The sequence below is a fragment of the Lepidochelys olivacea genome (assembly GCF_965140295.1).
Source record: "Lepidochelys olivacea isolate rLepOli2 genome assembly, chromosome: 3".
NCBI lineage: Eukaryota > Metazoa > Chordata > Testudines > Cheloniidae > Lepidochelys > Lepidochelys olivacea.
This window is the reverse complement of record NC_140413.1, coordinates 201,307,919-201,329,375: the sequence shown is the minus strand read 5'-3', so window position 1 is coordinate 201,329,375 and position 21,457 is coordinate 201,307,919. Positions and strand designations below refer to the sequence as shown.

At 42.5% G+C, this 21,457-nt stretch overlaps 1 long non-coding RNA gene across 1 annotated transcript in view; it reads left to right on the top strand.

Annotated features, from left to right (window-relative positions):
* The first annotated feature begins 781 nt into the window (after positions 1-781).
* Positions 782-21,457, top strand: part of LOC311518696 — a 32,402-nt gene continuing 11,726 nt past the window's right edge. The window contains exons 1-2 of the long non-coding RNA XR_014711082.1: positions 782-875; positions 16,263-16,373. This is a non-coding gene — a long non-coding RNA (uncharacterized lncRNA). The remainder of the gene's footprint in view (positions 876-16,262; positions 16,374-21,457) is intronic.

The window sequence follows — 21,457 nt, the reverse complement described above, 5'->3', positions numbered from 1 at the left end:
CCCAAATAAATGTGTTAGTCTCTAAGGTGCCACAAGGACTCATTGTTTTTGCATCTCTAAACAGTGTAAGTGCTTGATCAAATTTGATCTGCAAGGGAATTTCTTGATTGCACACAAGTGTTACACATCATCATGCAGTTAAGCATTTCTTTCCACAGCTGCTGTAGTTACCTGGCTATTTGATTTTGTTCATGGTCTGTAAACTGGTTGGAGAATATTGGTTCATTCTGCTTATGGTTTCACTTGCACACAAATGTATTCAATTTAGGAAAAATCACTTCAAGTCCAAAAGCAAAAATGTAAGGTGCTCTTCAAGAACAGGGGGGTAATGTGGTAGAAAATATCAGCACAGCTTCAGGACTGGCTGTAGGATCTGCTGTTTTGCCTTCCCACTTGCTTGCATTTGATAGATCTCCAGGTGTGACTGCCTCTGACAGCATTGTAATGCAGCCTGGGAGCAGAGAGGAGGCAGAAAAGGGTGAGATGTAGAGGCCAATGGACTACTGGAAGTTGCTCAGATAGGATGGTGATGAGAGTTATATAAGAATAGCTGAAGAATCATGCTTAGAGCTGCTAAACTTAAAGGAAGGCCTCCTGTGGCCTTATGGGGATGCTTTAGTTTATGTATGCACTTAGAAAACACATGCTGTAGCCAAAATACCAGACTTGGTCTGCAAAGAGCCAGGCGTGGCAGCTGGAAGAGCTGGGGGTGCCACTCCAGTGAAAACCAATAAAACCTTCCATTTGTTTTTACAGTTGTTTCATATGAGTGCAACAGGACCACACAATGAATGGTGCAGACACCTTACTGGTGTCCCGAGTGGGTAAAGAACTACAAAGGACCGTTATCTCAAACACATGGCTGTTTGAAGCTGGTGGGTATACTTGGTTAATTTGATTTCTTGACTTACATACACCCACGCTGACTAATGTAAATTAAGAATATTGTCAGAGGTATAAATCCTTCTGCTTCAAGGCTTAAACCAACTACTAACTAACGGAGATTAGGAAGACACATTCCCTATGGGTAGGTTATTCCACAATTGCTTACTCTAAAATCTCTTGAACTTGGTACTGGCCACTGTACAAACCAGGTTACTGGTTCTTTTTCCTCTTCTTCCCCTCCTTTTCAATGTCCTCCTTCCCTTCCTTTGTGTCTCTTTGGATAAGCCCTCCCATCAAACTCACCCAAGCAAACAACTCCTAGAATTAGCATGACATTTGCAAGCCATCCCATTGTCCTTTCTGCCTGTGCATTATATCCTTTCCCCCAACCCTTTCACATCCTGTTTGTTTAGATTGCAAACTCATCAGGCCAGGGACTGTTTCTTAATCTGTTTTTGGAGTGCTTAGCACAACGGGGCCCTGATGTTGATCGGGGTCCCTCAACGCTGCTGAAAGACACATAAATGTAAGCTGCACCGCTGGTCCAAACTAGAATGGCAATCACCTTGCTCCATCATGGCAGAAAGTATTATTGTTGAAATCAGCAGTTCCACAAGTGGTATAACATTTTGATTTGGTCTCATTTTAAACTATATCCAGAGAGTCTCCATGGAAGGGGAAAAGCAGATAAAAATTAGCTACCAGGGGCCTGATTTTCGGAGGTGTTGAGGGTAGCTAATGTCAATGGGAGAAGATGCTCAAAATGCAAACCTCATTGCCATGACACTCCTGCCCTACGCATCTTACTTGTTTGTATGACAAAACACCGCACTGAGCAATCACTCCTCCAGATGGCTAGGTCATATGCCCCATGCTGGATGGCGAGTCAATAGACTGCTTCCACAAGACACTTGTTCGCTGAGGGTGACAAGAGAACTAATTAAGGTGGATTTAATTTTAGGGGCCAAGGCTGAGAGAACAAACCTCACATGACAGATGTTACGCATGTTGCTTAATGCACTACTGGAAGATGCTCAGTTACTATGGTAACAAGGGCGGTATAAGAACCAATATAGGAGAGAATAACATAGCCTGTGTACTACCATTCCTGTGAGGTTTATGAAGGAATTGTTTTGAGCCAGTACTACTGTTTCGAATTTGCCTATCAAAATGCCTGTGGGACAGAAGATTCCCTCACTGGCATAGAGGGAGGGTGGGGGACGGGTGAGAAGTGGTCTCGGGAAAGCCCTTTGCATGAGTGTGTTGGAATCTAGCATTAGTCTGGAATCCCAGTTAGCTTTCTAGTCACATTAATTTTCCAGCAGTATGTTTTCCACTCTGGTTAAACAAGTCTCCTTTCTCCAGTTTACTGCAGATTTGGGATTATAGCTACGTTTATTTTAAGTGTTCTCATTCCAATACCTAATGGATTTCTTCAACATTCCTATCTAAGACGAATACTTAGGCTTCAGTCAGACTTTGCTCTGAAAACTTACTTATCAGTGCATTAATGAATTGATCTCTGTACAATACCATTTCAGACAAGCGAGACAAATTTTGCTCTCCCTTACACCTATTTACCCAGCTGAAATATCAGGGCAGACTCTAGCCTTACGCCACATACCCTTCTGTGCATCAACTGAAAATGCACCTAATGGTATATTCTTGAATGATTATGAGCCTAATCTAAAACCCATTAAAGTCAATAGAAAGACTCCCATTGGGGTGGGATTTAGCAAGTTTATTTAGCAAAGGACAATCCAGTTAAGTAAGATATATGGGCTAAAATAGGAAGAGAGCTTTTTTTCTGTTCCAGGAGAAAATAACTATTTTTCTTCTAACTTCTTTTTTGTTCATAGAACAGAAAATTATATATCTGTCATGTCACATTGTATGCGGTTGCTGAGCATCTATATTACCATTCCTGTATTTCAATCTAATCTAAAGGGTTACTGGAAGATTTCTAAAATACTGCTTTGGAACTTTGATGACTTGCTTTCATGTCTCTCATGAGGTATATGAACTGTAAAAGTTGAAGAAGAAAAGTACTGTACAATAAACTTCTGGGTGATAGCGAGAAAGCTAATGGAATAAATTAAACCTTCCATGTGGCCTATATATAGCAAAGTTTCTCAGCATGAGGCAGTTCCAGTTTCAAACCTTAGGTCATTAGTTTATCTTCCGTAACAACTGAAAAGTGGTGAGAGCTGTCAGAAGAAGATGAATGAATTTGTCTCTTTGCAGTAAGGGAGTACAAAGTACTTCCATTTTCCTCATAGAATCCTTTGGAAAGACTGTAAAATTTTAAAGGACAAGAAGTAAACCGGGTGGGGTAAAGAAAATAACCCACTCTACAGAACAAAAAGGTCTTCATTTTTAAAATGAAACGGTATGAAAATAAGATGGGTTCATTAATGCAAATTCAGCAATCCTCAAGATTTTCCTTAGTTTAAAAAAATCAAATAATTCCTTCCATATGATAATGACTGATGCAATTATTTGACAATTTCTTATTACAGTGTACAGTAGTTGTAGTAGCAATAGGATCAGATCAACAAATGTTTAAATAAATATGGTTTCAGATGACCCTTCCTTCACAATCTATTCCTTTAATCCATTCGGCTAAAGATCTTAAATATGGAATGGCGACTTGATAATATTTAATATACCACTCTTTAATACATATCGCTATTCATAGTTACATAGATTATAGGGCCAGAAGGGACTACTGTGATCATCTAGTCTGACCTCCTGTATAACACCGGTCATAGGACTTCTCTGAATGAATTCATGCATATCTTTTAGCAAAAACATCCAATCTTGTTTGAAAAGTTTCCAGCATTGAAGACTTCACCACAACCCTAGGTAATTTGTTCCAATGGTTAATTACCTTCATTGTTAAAAATATTCGCCTTAGTTCTAATCTGAATTTGTCTAGCCTCAACTTCCAGCCACTGGGTCTTGTTATACTTTTGTCTGCTGGACTGAAGAGCCTTCTATTATCTGTAGAATATTCAAATTATTTTAAAATCCCTCAAATGATTTATTGCCATGTTTATAGTGAGCTACAAAGAGTATTTTTCAGACCATTTATCCAAACAGGTGAACAATGTGTCTGTCTGAAAAAGGAGGGAGAGAGGATTTGGGGGGGGAAATTTCCCCCTTTTTTTTTTCAAAATACAAAAATTTGAAAAATTTCTACCAACTCTAGAGCTGGTTGAAAAGTAAGGGAATCATTTTGAAAATATTTCATCAAATTGTTTCCCGTTTTAAAAAATAATGTGTGGATATGTAATTGAAACGCCAACATTTGAAAACATAAATGAACGTTTAGCTCTAATTAATATGGCCATTGCAACTATGGGCCTGATTCAGTGTGGTCCTTCCTGTTGTTTTGGCAGCATTCCAGTTTGGTAGTGTTTTGTCCCCACTTTGCAATGGTGTAAGGGCTCAACTGTGCGAGATTGGGAGCACTCTAGCCCAGTCTCGTGAAACGCTTCAGCACCCACATAACTAATATACCTATACGTAAAAAGTATATTAACTGGAAATTCATTCCTGTATTCGCAATTCTACTTTTCCCACGCCTGTTTTAGTGGCAGTTGGGAAAAGGCATTAATTCTGAAAAACCTGAGGCATTGCTACCCTGAGAGCTAGCGCATCACTTACAAGAAAGATATTGCTGATAAAAATCAGTGCAGTTTCTGCTTGCTGGGACTTATTTGGAAGAAAGTTAATAAAATCTGCATGGAAACACGAACCTCACAGCTATTTTGGGGGTTTTTAATTCCTCAAGGAAAGTCTGCTGGCCCAATGCGAAAAGCGTCCATTTCCCAGCAGGATGCTGGCTGTTCCCCAAAGTGCCTGGGCAGTTTATAGAGGCCCAAATATCTCCTGGCCTTAACTGAAGGATCTGTAGAGAAAGTATCCTGCAGGGTAGAGGCCTGCTGCCTTTGAATAGGGGGCAGCCAGCAAGACTACAGGCCACAGCAAGAGATGCCACGACACCATCAGGAAACTCTGATTTCTTATCTGAGCCATTCACCATCTATCTGCATATAGAGTTCAGAGAAGCCATTTCCTTCATGTGAAACGGAGACCGCCCCATTATGTCCCTCTTATTGCTGCAAGCATGAAAAATTGCTCCAGCTGAGAAAGTTGGGCTTTCAGGTCTCTGGTTGCTATGCCTGAATTTATAGGAATATTTAGGAGCGACTCTGTGAGTAGGTTTTTTGTTTGTTTTTGTTTTTTAACCTATAAACTCCAGCCATTTTCACAGGTTTTTGCTAATTAATGCCACTTCTGTGGAAATGAGTGCAGTTCTGCAAACAAGCTGCGACAAATGGGATTTTTATTGCTAGTGGACGAGTCTAGGGAGTAATTAGCAGGTCCACAGAGATCTCTTGATTACAGGCATCTGGGTTAGTAATGGTCAGACCCAAAGATCACCAGGGGAAATGTTTAGGGATTTTCACCTGAGGGCACATTTATGTTGTCAGCTACAACCTTCAACCCGCAGTTGGACAAATGTGGGAAAACGTTTTGTGAGATGTGAAACAAACGAACCCGATGTTGGATGAGGAAAACTGGCTCTCCTTTGCTAAGGACTGTCCGGCTGCCAAGACTTGCAGATGTAATATTCTGATATCTCATTAAACTTGATTTCACAGAGATACTTCTGCCTCAGCGCTGCGTTCTAGTTGCAGTGACTGCTTAAGATGCACGCACAGTTGTAGCTTCTGCAATGAATAGGAAGAGGAAACAACAAGACCTAATATTAAAAAATAGGAAACCAAAACCCCCTCACTCGACGTCTCTTTTGAAATGGAATGTGGGAAAAAGAATTCTAGTAACAAAGGATTTATTCGTGCAGGCTGAAAAGTAACTTGGGGGAGGGGAGGGGCCTTTGCTGCTATTGCTAATATCATTCAGAAGTAAATCATGGCTCTCCCTAGAGACACGATCATGCTTTTTCAAACTACAGGCTTTTTAAAGATCATCTGAAACCTTTGGTTTCAGTTTTAACCCAATGGGGTTAAAAAAGTTATTACGTATCGATGCTGCGGAAGTGCACAGGAGCCCCAGTCATTGGCTGGGACCCTGGTGTGATAGACACTGTACAAACACAGAACAAAAAGACAGTGCCTACCCTAAGAGTTCCACTCTGTAAAAGAGCAAGCAAATTGATGTGGACACAGTGGCAAAATGAGGACAGACACATGTATGGAATTAAGTGGCAGGCTGCGACTTCTATTAAACTTTATTAAACTTTACCTGCGCATCACCCATACTCTCCTATACCAGACGGTTAATTGGTTCCAGTGTCAGGGTTACAGGGCTCCTTCCCATATAATCCATAATGCAATGTAGGGTCTCCACAGCTTACCCCCCTCAGGATTCAGCTCTCTGAGTCCTTGCACCTTCCCCTCTCCCCTCGCATCCTGTGAGGGGGACAGAATGTGCAGCAGAATGGGGACCTTGACCTGTGAAGACTACAAGGTCTCACCTTATCCTATGAGCCCAAGGTCCATCACCAAAATCCCAGGCCTTTTACCTCTTGGAACTGTTCATTTTATTCTCTTAACCACACTGGAAACTGGCCGCAAGTTGTGGTGAATAAACAACTCCAGCCCAGTCAGGTACCGTAGGCGTTCCTACTTAGCTCACTGTGGCTTGCGGGTGCTGCGAGAAAGGCAAAAACTCCCTGGTCTTCTGTCAATTGGCCCACGAGAGAAAAAATTCCTTCCTGACTAGAAGGCTAGACCTGCAGCATCTGCCAGGCTGGGTTCCCATTCCTAGTTCGAATGGGTAGGGTGGGGCTCCTGGAATGGAGTTGAAAAAGGGTCCACAGGGCCCCTGTGCTGGGCTAAATCCTTGGAGCTGGGTAATGCTGGCCAATCAGCACCTCTCTCCCCAGCTGGCCAATGCCCCAGAGACTCCTAAGGGGAGGAGTTACCTAGTGTTCCTTGGCAAGTGTCTCCCTCCTTTGCTGCTGGGACTGTCCCCCTTCTCCGCCAGCCCCATCAAGCTCCCCCACTCATTGAGGCAGGGGGGTGGTACGTCTCAAAGTGTGCGCATGGCCAAGCATTTAAAATGCAAAGTTATCCTGTGGACACAATAGGTGTCTTATGTGGGGCTTCCCTCTGCCGGGATCTCCAATCTAATAGGGCAGGGTTCTTCACTGCAAGGCCCACGAGCCACTGGCGGCTCCCATGGACCCTAAGTGCAGCTCCCTGTCGATTGCGCTCTCCAGCGGCAGGGGGACTGCAGCTGAGGCAGGCTCCCTGCCTGCCCTGGCCCCATGCCGCTCCCAGATGCGTCCAGCACACCCCTGTGGCCCCCAGCGGCTGGGGAAGAGCAGAGGTCTCCGCACACTGCTCCTGCCTGCAAGCGCCGCCCCTGCAGCTCCCATTGGCCGGGAACGGGGAACTGTGGCCAATGGGATTTGTGGGGCACGTTGGCCCCTTCCGGGAGCGGCCTGTGGCTAGGGCTGCCCGAAGTAAGTGCCGGCCCTTCAATGGGCAGGTTCTGACTAGCTCTGCAGCATAAATACCAGGAGTAGCATGTAAGACCAGGAGTAGCTGTGCTGGACCAGCATTTCTCTTCCACCACCCAACCTGCAGTCTCCTGGGGACAGGACCCCATACTCTCTCCTGCACCCCAAGTCCCTGCCCCAGCTGTGAGTCCCTCCCAGAGCCAGCCAAAAAAAGAGAAAGATACGTGGTTTAGAAGATGAAAACCGAACGTTTCAAGAAAGTTGCACTGATGAGTTTTTCTTTGTGCTTAATGAAACATGCATGAAGCCAGTTTGTTTAATTGGTCAGCGGACGTGTTCTGCTTTTAAGCGCAGCAATGTAGAATGCCAATACACAACAGTGCATGCAAATGTCAGTGAAAATTACCCACCTGGAAATCTAAGTAATCTAAGGAAAAGTAACATTGAACAACTTGCTGCTTCACTATAAGGCCAGCAAAAAATAATACAGAGATCAAGGTCCGTTGCAGAATGTTTGACAGAGGCATCTTTCGAAATTGCATGGATTTTAGCAAGACATAAAAAGGCATTTACTGACGCAGAGATCGTTAAAGAGTGTTTTCTGGCTTCTGCAGACATCTTGTATGCTGATTTCAATAACAAAAATGCAACCCTAAAGCAAATAAAAGGGCTGCAACTGTCTGACACAACCATAATGAGAAGGGTGGAGGAAATCAGAAAAGAAATCCAACAACAGTTAACTGCAGATATTTTGGCAGTACCGTGTTTTAGTATAGGATGAAAGTACAGATATATGTGCATCTCACAATTGTGTGTCTGGGTTTGTTTCCCCAAAGAAGAATTATTCCGGGAAGAACTGCTGTGTTGAATACCTCTGAAAGGTCAAACAACAGGGGAAAAACATTTTGACTGTCCTACTCAATTTTTTTTTGCTGAGAATAACTTGGACTGGACAAAGCTAACTTCTGTGTGTACAGACAGTGCACCAAATGTGCGAGGGAAGGAGAATGGATTGATTGGCCTGATGAGGAAATGAAAGGAAATACCCAAATTCGCCATCTTTCATTGCATTATACACCAAGAAGCACGAGACAGAATATGGCGACCTAGTGATGCACAATGAAGTGAGGTGGTTATCTCGTGGCAGGGTCCTTGACAGATTTTTGGGTCTCCTTCCTCAGATTTGTGAATTCCTTGAAAGCAAGGGGAAGAAGGAGAAAGACTTAGAAAATCCAGAGTGGATAATTAAGCTGGCATTTTTGACTGACATCATTTACCATTTGAATGCCCTAAATCTGTAGTTGCAAGGGAAACAGAAATGTCCTAGTAACATGTTGCATGCTGTAACTGCTTTTCAAAACAAGATTACAACATTCTTCATACCCAACATGCAGTTTGTTCACTTTCCAAAATTAAGCGCAGTCACCTCAGAAAATCCCAAGCTTTTGAAACACTTCAATTACAATTCATTTGTACAAATGCTGGGAGAATTGAGGGTGGAGTTCGAGTCTCGATTCAAAGACGTAATGGAGTACAAGGAGTTTTAAAATTTAATTGAGAACCCCTTCCACGTGTCAGTAACATCTCTGTCACCAGTTATCACAGACATTTGTTCTGACTGTGCTAAACTGGAGAGAGAAATTGTGGAACTTCAGACAAATGACATCATGAAGTCTGAACTTAAGACAGGTGTTTATCATTTCTGGAACATGGTCCCTGGTACACAATACCCATCTCTGAAACATTGTGTGCAAATAGTGCTGTCATTTTTTGTCAGCACGTATACCTGCAAATCCACATTTTCAGCAATGAATATTGTGAAAAGAAAACAGAGGTACAAATTGACCAATGAACATTTGGACTGCCTTAGTAGGATTGCGATGACAGATTACGAACACTGCATGAAGAAAGTCAAGGAGGAACAGGCACACTTTCCCTCATCCAGTTTTTAAAGCAAGTTTTGCATTATTCTGCTCTTAAAAAGTTTACTTGCATAGGGTGCCTTTTTGATTCCATATATTATCCTGGGTATTATTTTATAAAAGGAGTATCGTTTTATTGTACCAGTAGACTTTGCTTTAGTTACACGAGTGGCTCTGTAACATTACATCATTAAGGAGTAGTAAGCAACGTGTTAATTTAGTAGTTGATGTGGCTCTCACAGTGAAGGTTTTTTGCCAAAGTGGCCCCCACTTCAAAAGTAGTGAAGAGCACTGTAATAGGTCTTGCATTGGAAATGCACTTAAGTGTGTACTTAAATCCACCCCTCTCAGGAAAGCACTTAAGCAAATGCTTAACACTAAGAAATGTGTTTAAGTCCTATTTGCTTTGTTTTCCTTATTCACTGCCCAGCCAGATGCTCATGGCCTAATAAACTGGTGGCCAGCCCCAGCTCTAAGGCTGTTCCTCAGTTCAAAACATTACTTCTGGCTTTCAAGTCTGCCCATATCCAGGTCGCTGGGCTTGTCTACATGGTGGGTTACTGCACGCCAAGCCAGGGTTTGCATCTGCAGGACACCAGCTTTCCGTGCAGCAACTTACCACGTGGGCACTGCAGTGACGGTCTTGGAGTGCTGTGTGGAAATGTAATACACCCATCCACGCTCCGGGTTTTTCACTACACTGTAGCAGCGACCGTGTGGGAAGTTACAGTGTTAGAAGTGGGTGTGATGTAGATTCATGCTCTGGCTTGTCATGCAGTAACTCGTCACAGAGACAAGGCCACACCCAGCAAAACACCCAAGAACACCAATAGTTCCATTGGCTAGTGAAGCCATTAGTCAACTGTACTCCTCGTTGTGCTCAAGTTCTGCGCTGGATCAGATGTTTACCCAGGCGTTTGTTACGTCTAGGATGTGGAATACGACTAGTAATTAAGCTTGTGAATACAAGTTCCGTGGCTCATCGAAGTCCCATTACCATTTTTCAAAGTATAGGCTCAGACCCAATATTCCCACTGATCCCCCCTTCAGCTGGGATTCTTACTTCTCGGGGCAGAGGACTGATTGTTAATCAGAGGAACTGAACCATAGGAAAGGAGAATTCAGAATCACTGAGGAGAATTCTTGTTCTCAAATATATATTCCTGAAGCACCTAGTGCCAGATCCTGGCTGCCACAGACATACCTGTCTGCCTTTACATCATCTGACATAGGCACGTGTTAGAAACCTTGCAGGTGGATGGGTAGCTCAAGATGGAGGGTTTTATACCCTGATTCTAGCCTCTCGTGAAAGCTCTTCACAGCAGATGGCTCCCCAGCATGTTTATACTCGTGTAGCCCCCTAAGTAGTCAGAGGGAGTGATTTACTACGTCCCATAGATTATATGTTTCAGAGTAACAGCTGTGTTAGTCTGTATTCGCAAAAAGAAAAGGAGTACTCCTTTTCTTTTTGCCATAGATTATATGTGTCCCTAAAATCCCAACAGACGGGCCCTAAGAATAGGCCCTGGTGGCCTGAATGTGAGCACACAATAATGCTTGTTAACATGAATCCTACGGAGGGATTGAGGGAAATAGTTCATCTCATAAAAGTTTGTTGCAAACTAAGAGGTACAAATGGTATGTTTAGTGCTTGAGTGTGTTACCATGAAGTCTCTCAGATCCCAGACTATTTAGATTTATAATCCAGTTGTTTGTGAGCTCAATCTTTAAAGATTCCATAATTTTCCTTAACTGTTTTGTGTGGTTAAAAGCATGAATGTGAAGCATGTAAATCTGTTCAGAAATACGACATAAATTCCAGTAAATAAGGTACTTAAATATAAATGTTTGACTATTTTCTAATGAGTTGCATTCACAGGCCCTGCAGGGCTAATTAGGTTCATAGATCTTATCTTGCCTCTATTTCACTAAAGCCAAGAGCCTCTCAGGAACTGAATCTACTCAAAAAGAGCAAATGAACTACTTCTAAATGGTCACAAACTGACCAAGCTTTTCTGCCTCAGCTCACTGTCTGCCTTCAAACCAGAGGGATTTAAAAGCTCTGAGATTGCAGGACTTTAAAAACACACATTTGCATGTGGCCAGATGCAAAATTTAAGATTTAGAGTAAGCCACAAAAGGAATGGTTAACTTAAGTACTCAGGCACACGCTGAATTAATGACACAGCAGCCCCAGCAGAAACACAAGGAAAACATGTAAACCTTCATCTATTATTAGTTGCTGTGGCCCCCACTCCAGAGCCCAAGGACACACGGTCATTAAAGTCTGTTCTTTTCCACTAGATCTTTTAATTGCCACATATACTAGAGCGGTACGAGCTCTGAACTGTAGCAAGTTTATATGCAAGACCCCCTGTTTGGAATGTTCTTCCTTTGGTTGGTTGAATGATTAATAAAACAAACCAAAGAAGGATCTATCTATTGCAAGCGACCACATCATATAATCCCATTAATTAATTTACAAAGGTTGGGTTTTTGTTCTGTGGTTTTACATCACCTAACACAATGGGGCCCTGTTTCATGACTGGGCCCCAACAAGCTACTGGAATACAAATAATAGATGTAAGGGTTGTGGGATGGGGTAATAAAGAAAAGGGCTCTATAACTGAGAAAATGATAAAATTCAAAAGGTCATGTTTTATCTTTCACTGGGGGTTTCTTCTAGCTTGCGTTATGATTTACTGTCATTACATATTACATAAACAATCACAGTCATCATGAAGTGGGAAGTCCTGGTCATCTTGCTCTGAGTAGTTATTCCACGTTGTTTGTGGTTTGACTAGAGAGACACATTCTTACATTGTACCTGGATGACCAGGAGTATGTATATCCCTTTTGCCCCTACTTGTGAGGCTGACCCAGTAAAACCGATTGGAAGGAGACCCCCATTAAAACTCCCCCACCATGGATGCTGCTGGGTCTTCCGTGGCCAGCAATGGCCTATCCCTGAAGCTCATAAAAATACTTTTGAAGGGCAAATTGTTTTGTCTTGGGAATGAACCAGATTGCCCCTATGGCAAGTGTTTTCTAAGAACCTCCCAGGAGAGGAGACTCTGCCCCCCAGTCTCCCCTACAAGGTCTTCATCCTCATTCCCGCCTCCTTCAAGCCACACACTGTGTTAAGTCTATCAATAAAATCAGGATAGTTTTCAGCCGCAAAGGATAAACAATTCCAGCAGAGGCACTTCATTGCCAAGTGGTGTTTTCTCCCTCTTCGGGTATAGCTGTGAGAAAGCATTTCTGTTTAAATGGAAGAAATGTGCCGTGATTTCTCTGCAGAAGACGTGCGCTAGTCTCATGGGCTTTAATCAATCTAGGCAGTCCATTTAACGGGAACACCTTTTTAATGGATTGGCAGCGTCTCCTGGCATGGCTCTGAACACTTCCTGCCAGGTGCTGTGTGCCTCTCCTGTCTCTTGCCAGAGCAGGCCCTTTAGCTATGTTATGATAAAAAGGAAGTTTTACCACAGATACAAAAAAGCCCCATGACTCACTTGAGGCTATGTGGGTGGAACCAGAGCTTTTTCTGGTACCATGTGTGACAATCCAGAAGAGTGATGCATTGTGCGGTGTCTACAAGGAACCAGCGGCAGAGCTCCTGGGGGGAAAGGAGAATTGTTAAAAGATAAGTTGACACGACTTACCTGAGGAATGGGCTCCATTTCCTGTTTAGTGGTGACATGTTACTCAGCTTGTGGCCCCTGATAACTTGGGGAAAGTTTGGTTGAATCCAAACTCTTCACTGTATATGAGCACATATGTACAGAGTGGATATTACCCTTTTTGTTTCTCACTTTTAAACCCAAACCTTTCCAATTTTGAGATCTTTTCTTTACAGACTGAGGGCTAAATCTTGCTCCCCTTACTCAGGCGAACAGCCCCATTGGAGGTAGCAGAAGCATTCAGCAAGTAGGATTTGGCCATAAGACTTGTTAACTCCCTTTTTGCTATTGACAGATATGTTCCTGGAAGGGTTTGTTGACCAATGCCATTCAGATGAGTGGCACAATAGGGGAAATCTGGCATAGGACTTGCCAGATGGGATCTGTCACAAGGTCCATCTAGCCCAGCACCCTGCCTCTGACAGTGACCAGCACCAGATGCTTTAGAGGAAGGCATGAGAACCCAACAGTAGGCAGATGTGGGATATTTGCATCCCATATAGGTGTCAGCCTGATCTCTAATAGTATTCTCAGCATCGCTGGATGCGCACATGCATATAAAAGTATTCTCCCACAGTGAAATGCTTAGACATTGCTCTAGGCAATCCAACAACTCTATACTTTCCATGGGGTTACTGACACTGGTCTCCCTTGTAAAGTGCTTTGAGATCTACGGATGAAAAGTGCTAAAGAAGAGCTAGGTATTATTATTATCATTCTGTTGCCAAAAAAAAAAAAAAAAAAAAAGCAAATGCACTTTTAGGTTGCTTTAACAGCAGCATGACATGCAAGTGACGTGAGGTGATATTACTGCTCTACTCAAAGTGCTGGTCAGGCCTCACCTGGAGCACTGTGTCCAGTTTTGGTCACCAGTGTATAGAAAGTATGAAGAGAAACTGGAAAGGATCCAGAGGCAAGTGACAGAGATGATCAAAGGAATGGAAGGCAAGCCATGAGAGCAAAGGCTGAAGGAACAAGGTATGTTGAGTTTGGAAAAGAGGCGATTAGGGGGCAGGGGGAGACATGATAGCGGTCTCCAAATACTTGAAAAGCTGCCATAAAAAAGATGGGAAAAAATTGTTCTCTCTTGCTACAAAGGGCAGGAGAAGAGGCAATGGGTTCAAACTACAGCAGAGCAGATTTAGATTAAATCTCAGGAAAAACTTCCAACTGTAAGCCCAGTAGGACAATGGAACAGACGCCTCGGGAGTTTGTGGGAGCTGCTTCATTGGAGGTTTTCAGAAAGGGGCTGGACAGCCATCTGTCGTGGATGGTTTAGATGCAACAGATCCTGCATGTTGGTAGGCGGCTAGACTAGATGATGCTTGTGGTCCCTTCTAACCCTATGGTTCTATTATATTGCATCTGCCGGTAAGTCAAGGACAATGCACTATCCTCTATATCATTTAATGTTATTACTGTTCTCTTGCATCAAAAAGAATGTTCCTAAAGGAGGCAAGAGGTGTTACTGAGAGGTGGTTTCAGTATGGAAGTTTATACGCAGGATTGGCCGAGATGCAAAGTGCTACTTTACTTTATTTTTAACTTGAGTGTATTTTGCCTAATGGTAAATGCATAGAAGCAAGGAAAGAATGCAGAGCTAAAACAGCTGTTTGACTAAAAGGTACAAAGTGTTAGGACATGAATTATTCTGTGTGCATCTGCACTCTGAAGGAATCTTGACCATCTAACTCCAGTGCAGATGTCATCAGTCAACACTTCAACTGGTAACTCTAGTACAATCATATACACCGCTCCTTTCCCCTAGGGATTCCAGCAGTATCCCCGCTGTACACCAGTGCTAGGACTTGTTACGGATATTGGATAATACAGAAGGATAAGGTTAGTGAGTTGAGTATGTATCCTGTGCTAACACCAGCTCTTTAAGTCTGATAACAGGACCGGCATATTTTGATTCAGGGGGAAAAGACAATGATCAAAAAGACAATGATTATATCAACTTTGGGGCTTCATTCTCCTGATGCAAGATATGAATAACTCCTACTGAAGCTAATAAATTCCTACTACCCCACTGTGGGAGATGCACTGAAGTCAGTAGGGAATTACAATATTTGTATCCTGCAGTAGGAGAATGAACCTCCTGGAAAACTGCAAAAGTTTCTCCTTTCCATAGGCAATCAGCTTGTGTGTTACTGGTATTAACATACTCTAGCATTTATAGGAGCTTTGCCTTTATTATTTTTAAGAGGATCCATACGTTGCTCATCTTGGCTTCTTAATGTAAAGGGGACTCTGGTGTCAATCATGAAATAATTTCGAAATACGAATTTCCTGGTTTTAACATTGCCCTTTGTTACCCTCATACTCCTGATTTTCAGTACTACGTCCTCTCCTGCCCAAAGCTTCTGCCCTAAGAATTTCACCCGTTGCTCGTGAGAACTTCAACCTCTGGATAAATACATAATTTGGGTCAGGTCTTCAAAACACAGCAGTCTGTATTCCATGTTGTTTTTGGAACATGTCCAGGTCTCATACCACGATAGCTGATGGAAGAAATGAAGAAATGTAACTTGACATGCTGGCTTTGGGTGACAAAAATAAGCAGACAGATTCATTGGCTGAGCTTGCCCTGTAAAGGAAATAAATGGGGTTCGGATTGGCAATGGGTAAAACAAATGCAACATCACAATTCATGTTCCAATGTGGTTTAAAAATAATTTGACTATCTTAGACAAGAGCCAAAGGCTGTTGTCACAAGCCGAGATCTCCTGGCCACTTCTGCCAGGAACAAACAGCCCACCAGAAATCAGAGACCCTTTGGTTCTGAGCTTCTCACCCGCAGTCACCTTCTCGTGAGTTTAGGGTGCTGGTGGTGACCTCATTATCTTTCTCATAGCCATCCTTCTCTCCTAGTCTCTGGCTTCTCCTTCCTGCTTGTTTGGTCCAGCTGCTTTGACCTCCCAGACACTTAACTCTTTCTCACATGGTCTCTTGAATCCTGCCAAGGAGCATAAAAGAGGAAGAGATTTGGGGTTGGACTCTTGTCAAGTGGTTCCCAAGTAATGGGTTTTATGTTGCATCATGGCCTTAAGTAGATTATCAAATGCTGACGACTTAAATCAGTTTGAAAAGAAATGAGTAGAGACGCCCAACAAAACCTTTGGGATAAAATGTTTAACTTTTCATGCCATCAAGAGAGATCAGGCTTGGTTAAATATACTCACGTTGGCAGGTGCTTTTGACAATGCTGATATCTTTCCCACACTTGCACGTTATCAGGCTTTGTCTAATGGTATCACATTCTTTTTTCTCTAGTAGACCTTCTGAAAGGAAGAGAGTGGAGAGTGAATGGTCACACGCTCAGAACTGGCCTTTGGGACTTGCAAAACCTGTATCCAAGAGGAATCCTCAGCCAGTAATGGGGAGGTGAGGGAATTTTGCAGGACAGTTGTTGATTTTGGCCCAAGTAATGCACTGGGAGCCATGTGTATGGGTCATCAGTACAGGATCAAGGCTCTAATGTGTGGCTTTGAGCTCTATGGCTGTCTGAGGGTATGTCTACATTGCAATAAAATCCCACAGCACTGAGTCTCAGAACCCGGGTCAATTGACTCTGGCTGCTGGGGCTCAGGTTGTGGGGCTAAAAAGTAGCTATGTAGATGTTTGGGCTTGGGCTGGAGCCTGGGCTCTGAGCCCTACCCCTGGTTTCAGAGCCTGGGCTCCAGCCCAAGCCAGAACATCTACACTGCAATTTTTGGCTCCACAAGCCAGATTCAGCTGACGCTGGAAAAAAATGGAAAGCAAAGCCATGTTGATGTCAAAGAACAAGTTACTTACCATTATAAAAACATTTGCACAATCATAAAGGTGCACTGTGCTTCCCTGCACGGGCCAAAGTATTATGACCTAAAAAACCACCACTTCATCGTTAGAAACCGAACCAAAACTGAACAGAAGACAGAAGTCAGAACTATGGGCCAAATCATCAGCTGGTATAAATGGCCAAAGTACCATTGTTTTCCTGTTGCAGACTCTTCAGTGGAGCTGTACCTGTGTTTTACCAGCTGGGCCCAAGGGCCTATGTGTTTAAGTAAAGTACACAGCAAATGGAACAGTGAGATGCTTTTACATGTGTCTTTTCTTATGTTAATATTATTTTGCTGTGTCCAATCTTTCCCCCTGTTGCTGGGCAGGATTCTCTAACTGCAGTATGGAATCCAACAGTATCTAATCAATTTGACAGATATTGACTCCATTGTATTATCCTACTGTCAAAAGCTAATCGAAAAACGACACTGTATTGAACAGCATCCAGCATCATTAGCACAAAGAAAATCTCAATATCCTGCCATATTGAGAGTCTTACAACTGATGTTAATTTTCAGCTCAAATACTAAAAAACTAAGGCCAGATTCTCAGCTTGTGTAAATCCATGAAGCTCCAGTGACTTTTTTGTGGAGCTACACAGATTTACACCATCTGGGGGGTCTGGCCCCAGCAATTTAGAAATTGAGATCAATACTCCTACTATGAACAAAATGAGTGCAACATTTTTCTTAACTCTAGATAGGGGATGGATTTTGGGAGACAGCTCACCTACCTCTTCCTCCTCTTTATCGGCCAATCAAGTTATATTATGGATTCATAGAACTGAAGGCCAGAAGAGACCATTAGATGACCTAGTCCAGTGGTTCTCAACCAGGGATATGTGTACCTCTGGGGATACGCAGAGGACTTCCATGAGGTACATCAGGTCATCTTGATATTTGCCTTGTTTTACAACAGGCTATAAATAAAGCACTAGCAAAGTCAGTACAAACTATAATTTCATGCAGGCAATGACTTGTTTACACTGCTCTATATACTGTACTCTGACCTGTAAGTACAATATTTATATTCTAATTGATTTATTTTATAATTAGCTGGTAAAAATGAGAAAGTCAGCAATTTTTCAGTAATAGCATGCTGTGACAGTTCTGTATTTTTATGTCTGATTTTGTAAACAAGTTGTTCTTAAATGAGGTAAAACTTGGGGGGTACACAAGACAAATCAGACTCCTGAAAGGGGTACAGTAGTCTGGAAAGGTTGAGAGCCACTGATCTAGTCTGACCTCCTGTATAACACATGTCATTAAATTTTACCCAGTGACCTCTGTATTGAGCCCAGTAATTCATTTTTGGCTAAAGCATCTTCCAGAAAGGCATCCAATCTTGATCTGAAGATGTCAAGAGATGGAGAATCCACCACTTCCCTTGATAACTGAGCTATTTCTAATCTGAAATTTGTTTGGCTTCAGCTTCCATCCATTGGTTCTTGTTATGCCTTTCTTGGTTAGATTAAAGAGCCCTTTAGCATCTGCTATTTGTTCCCTGTGAAGATACCTATAAGCTGTAAATCACCTCTTGGTCTTCTTTTAGATAAGGTAAACAGGTGGGCCAAGTTGCACTATGGGAATAACAGAAGGGAAGCATTTTAAGGCAAGTTGGGAGCACAGTTAGTGTAGCCAAATGGTGGTAATACCTGGAACACTGTAAGTGTAATGTGGTTGAGTGATGGCATTGGGGTCACTCCAGGTAAAGAATGAGTGGTTGTATTGCATAGATGGCATAGTTGATTGGTGAGGTCAGGAGGTTGCAGGCAGACTGGGAGATACCTGGTAACGACTGGAGAAAAGGCCTTGAATCTGGCAAATTTGGAAGTGGAAACCAAAAGTTATGAGATCCCTGAAACTATTAACTCTACAGTAGGTTAAAGTAAATATTTTAAAGGGGTGGTTGTATGGTGCAGATAGCAAATGGATCATTTGGTTTGAGTTGTAGGGAGCTACCATAAATTACACTTTCTATTCTGAGGAGTTCCAATTAATGAGAGTTGCATGACAGGACATACTAACAATGGAGATAACCCACAGGTACACCGTTTGAATCAAGATCAGAAAGGCGTCATTGTGCTGGGGATATTCCCACCCAGGGCTTTGATCTGGGCACATTCCTACCCAACATAATGTCTTTTACTTTACCGCAATTCACGAAGAAAATATTGAGAGTAAAGATCCCTCAATATTGGTCAGCTATATAGAGCCAAATCTTTCTCCCCTGGAAGGGAATATTTAGGCCAACATTTTCAAAGCTGTGTAATGGATCTGAATGTCCAATTTCCATTTTAATATTAATTAAAATATGCATATTCCAAAGGGCCCAATTTAGCTCCCATTGAAGTCAAATATTTACATTTGAAAGCAAAGTTTTTATGTGTTGAGCTCCTTGTGTGACTCTCCACCATTAAATGCAATGAAAATGACCTGAAAACAATTTTTTAACAGCAGCTAGTGCCCAGTATAGAGCATATTTTGCAACTCAGTTTTTGGGGTGGTTGACCACAGAAGAAAGTACCCATGTGAATGCTTACCACTCTCACTAGGTCTGTCCAGTCAGCCCATTACTTCAAAGAGTAGAGAGTGCTGAACTCAGTAACATGAAAATACCACTTTTTTTTTCTATTTCAACATCACTGCTGGATTTTAAGTTGATCATAATGTTTCTAGTCTTGTGCTTTCTGGTTAGAATATTAACTTACTTCAGCTGAAGAATATTGGTCATTCCTCTGTTAAAATGTGGAAACTCAAACTTGTTCTTTGTGATAGTCCAGGACTAAACCTAAAACTTTTGATGCTGGTGGAATATGTGATCATTTGCAAGTGGATGGCCTTCAAAGGCTGAAGGTTTCTTTAAAACATACCTTGCATGCTGCTATGAAGAGATATGAAGCAATTTTTATGAGAATAAGACTCTTTGAGTCTTATGAATAATTGCAACAAATGGCAGTTCAGGTTGTGTGTCCACCTGAAATGCCACTTGTTTGGGAAAAGGTGGTGTTGCTGATAAAAAGGGGCTCAGGAAGTTGTTTGGGTCAAAATTAGCATCTAGAGCTATATTTTGGTTTTCTGTTAGTGTCTGTGTTGCAAAGCTGGCTTTGCCAGGGTTGAGTTGAATTGTTTTCCAGCTGCCTGTTTGAAAGGTAGGCTGTCTCTCACAAAATTAGTGGAGTCTCCCTTTAAAGGATTGACTAAAATGTCCCCTCTTTTGCAGTAAATTAGATAGTGTTAAAACACACAAAAAAGAACTATGCATTTTATAGCAAAATATTCTCTGGTAGCTGTGGCCAGCTGCATGTGAACTGGACCCATTCCTTTTCTGGAAGGTAAAGTCAAGTGTGGAAGGGAGATGCTGAGTGGGGGCATTGTGTCCGTTGGCAGTTGATTGTTAATGACTCTTTAAGGATCACAGAGCTGAGTGGTGGTTTGGCCAATTTTGACACTGACAAGTTCACCAATTATCACCCTGTCCCTAATCTTCCTTTTTCACAGGTGACTGGGAATATTGTACTGAAGGGGCATTGGTGTCATCCTCAAGGCTTTGGCCCCCTCTCAGTCTGGCTATCTGCCTAGATATGGAATGATGCCTCAGCATCACTGATTGATGATTTCCTTGCTATGACCAGAGGCTGTGTCTAGGCTGATTTCTTGGTACCATAGACCATGAGGTTTTTCTGACATGGTTACATGCCCTGGCTGGGACAGCTCTTTGGTTGGTTGGCTCTTGAGTAGTTCTGTTTTTTCCTCTCAAAGAGAACTCCAGAAGGTAGTTTTAGCTCAGTGTCTGTTTGCCCTGATGGCTTCTCATGGAGAATGATGCAGGGATCTAGTCCGTCGCCTTTCCTTTTCAATCTGTTTGCAAGGCAGCTATGGAATATAATGAGCATGCGGTGCCATCTATGTGCAGATGATGCAGCTCAGTGGCTCTTTTTTTAAGTCTAGATGATGTGGACTCTCTGCCGGGGTACAGAAGAGAGCAAAGCGGCTGAGGATTAATTCTGGAGATGAAGCTGATAGGTTTGGGGGAGCATTTGAGAATTTTGATATTCTTCTCCCAGTTTTGAGCTGGTTTACCTACCCTTTGTCAAGGGAGTTTGTAATTTGGGGGTACTTCTGGATCCCCCACTGCTCATGGTTATCTGCACCCTTTTCCATCTGCATTTGTCTAGATGATTGAGATCACGTGCTCCCGATGGGAAAACTTCTAACAATTATTCATGTCTTGGTGACCACTAGATGAGATATACTGTAATATGCTCTCTGTGAAGTTACCCATGCTAAATATTCAGCTATTGTAGAATGGGACTGGTTACTTTCTTTGTGGTTCTAGCTATAGGATACATATTATACTGGTTCTTCGAAAATTGCACTGGCTTCTTCCTGGGTTCCTTGATACGTTGATATTGATAGTCCATGAAGAACTAGGTGGGTTGATTTCCTAACACCACCTCTTGCTCTGTAGTTTGTCATAACAGCTGAGATCACTAGGGTGGGTGATGGTGCACAGACTACTGCTAACAGTCCCTAGACTCACGTGCCTTTGAGTTGGAGACAATCTCATGTTAGGGCCCTCCATTCTGGAATCTGTTTCCTCTGTTATCTGGGTTTGTTAACCTGTGTTCTCCATGGCACAGT